The sequence below is a fragment of the Theropithecus gelada genome, chromosome 9 (assembly GCF_003255815.1).
Source record: "Theropithecus gelada isolate Dixy chromosome 9, Tgel_1.0, whole genome shotgun sequence".
Lineage (NCBI taxonomy): Eukaryota > Metazoa > Chordata > Mammalia > Primates > Cercopithecidae > Theropithecus > Theropithecus gelada.
The window spans coordinates 87,610,517-87,613,180 of NC_037677.1; the positions used below are offsets into that span (position 1 = coordinate 87,610,517).

The 2,664-nt window shown below is 44.7% G+C and overlaps 1 pseudogene; it reads right to left on the bottom strand.

The window, feature by feature from the left end:
* Positions 1-1,140: 1,140 nt before the first annotated feature.
* On the bottom strand, positions 1,141-1,979 carry LOC112631062 (annotated as a pseudogene).
* Positions 1,980-2,664: the final 685 nt, after the last annotated feature.

Sequence of the window (2,664 nt, forward strand, 5' to 3'; positions counted from 1 at the left end):
AAAGCATGTGAAACAGTGCTTGCACATAGTAAGCGGAATGTGTCAGCTATTATTATTGAAGCAATCCTCTTATGATGCTATCAACTCCTGCAATTGTCTTTATTTTTCCCTCAGTCATAAAAGGCTCGTTATAGTGGTTTGAGTTAATTTTCCATATGTTGCAAATAAATTTAACTGGCTTGTTTTAGGTGATGAGAAATGAAAGAATAAAACAGGTTTCTGACCTATTTGTTGCTATTGGAATCCCCACATTCTTGTCAGAGAGGCTGTCTCTGTGTTCGCAAGCTGACTATAAGCATCTTCTCTGTTTGCATATTGGGTTTTTATTTTAATTGAGAAAAGGTAGATGTGAATTATTGTATTTTCATTAGGCTTGGCTTATATACATGTCCCGATAAAGCCATCTGCATGACAAGAATCTGCACTTGTAGGGTCTTCTTCTGAAATGAGAAGAAACCATTATCTTCAGCTTAGTTTATTCTGTTCAGACAGAAAGAGTTCTGATAACCAGAGGGCTGGAGCTAAGCTCATTTTGTCACTGCATTTTTTTTTTTTTTTGGTCTGGTTCATAAGCACTTGATCCTTGTGGACAAAAATAGAGATTGAACTTTTCCTATAAAACTGAAGCTCTAAAAAAAAAAAAAAAAAAAAAGCCAGAAAGCTCCCATACTCAAAAGCAAGGAAAACAAGACCACATAATGCTAAATTTAAAAAATAAATGTTAACTCAAAAGTCAGATTATACATTAGATTATGCCACATTAAAACATCAGGAGGAAGAAGAATTGACAAATGCAAACTGGCTGAAAAGTAGAGGCTATGGTTGTTAAGGAAGATGTCATTGTTTTTCTTACAATTCTCCAAAGAGCAGTAGTTGTGTAAGTTAGTTTAAACCATGTATACAATATATACAGCATGTGAGTATATTCTTCTAACAGGAAAGCCAAAACTTCTGTGATCCCATTTCCCCATATTTGTCTAATATTATTCCCTAATACAAAGCCTTCATATAGCACAGTTTTGGAATTAATCACCAAAGAGGTGACCCTCCCTGTCCTATTTAGTGGGAGTTATGTGCTGTTTGCCTCTTACCCACTCCTGATCATTTGAAGGCCTTTGGCTCACACGAGACTCCAAGCCACTATCCCTGGCAATCAGGATACATGTCCTCACTCCAGTGGGCACCTTATTTCTCAGACATAAGTTGAATAAATTGGGAGTGGCTGGCATAAAGCTCAAATTTATCATTAATGTCCACCCATTTCACTTTCTTGGCATCATTGCCAGCTTCCAGAGGAAGATGGTTCATTATTTCACCGGTTTCATCATGGTAGTTCACAGCCTCTGTCTCTCTCCAGGAGTTATCTGTGTTCCGAGAATCGTCCACGTAGCCTTTATAGACTACAAAATGTTCCTGGCTGAAGAATTTGTGCAATTGTCTCTCCAACTCCTGCATTTCTTCCCTAGATTTCTATAAAGACTTCATGGCTTCCTAGCCAAATTCTCTCTCCAATGTAGCACTAATTTTCTCTCCTGGATCCACCACCCACCCGGGGATTGCCTATTCTCCACAGTCCTTCCTTTTGATGGCTACAAATTGCAGGATATTTTTCCCAGAAATAGGGTGGGTAATTTAGTTTCCCTTGCTATCCCTTTTCCATCTGGTTAAGATGGGATCTGCAGCATGACTGGGGCCTCAACACCCCAAAAGCCCTGGGCCAACCAGTCCTGTCCGACATGCAGGAGTTCTAAGTCTACCTTTCTCAATCTCGTACAAGCCATGCTGGCTCCTTCTCTCCACATGCCCATCCTTTTTGTTAAACTTAGGAGAGAAGTCCCTTTCACCCACTTGAGGGTCTGCCCACATGGGCCCGTCCAAGACAGAGCTGGCAGTGTACTCTCGGGGCGTTACTCTCGTCACTCGGCCAGCCAGCTCACTTTCTCATGGGGAACCAGGCTTCGCTCCACCTTGGAGTCAGGGTACTAAAATGTCCAGGCCTTCTCGTGGGGCTTCTCAGCAGTGCGCTTCCAATCTGACATGAAGTTTAGAAAAAACCCATGTCAGGAAAACAGGCTCCAGCTGACCGGGATGTTGGGGCAGCTGCTGGGCCTGCCTGTCACAGAGGCCAAGGTCATGAAGGGAGACACGGTCGCTAAAGCCTTGGACAGGCGGCATCCAGGCATCCAGCCATGCAAGACCCAGCGGCCCAAGGGGATTTCGGTCGCTCTCTGCGGGGGACGAGGTCTCCACTGCAGATCAGCACCCGCCCGTGGGGAGGTGGCCACGTTTCTCTCCTGAACACCGGTTAATGGCCCGCTTTCCTAAAAGACCGTGTGGTGTGTCCAATGGCTACAACGGGGCGCGCCGGTGGCTCAGGCGTGGGGGTAACGGTGCCGCGGAGTGGCCAGGGGTGTACCACGACTGGACCGCGCCCTCTCGCTGCCACTCTGGCGTTTTGGTTGTAAATAGAGAGATTCTGGCCTCTGAAAAAGCTCCCAAATGGAAAGTACTGGGGTTGAGAACAACTTCCTAACAACAATAAAATTAGCAAAGGACAATCACCAAAGTGCCATTAGCCCACTAGCCATTTACCAGTAAATTTAGTTCACCAGGTTTAGGATGCTGTCTCTTAGGGAGAGGGCAGACTGAACGTGGGGGTAGGAG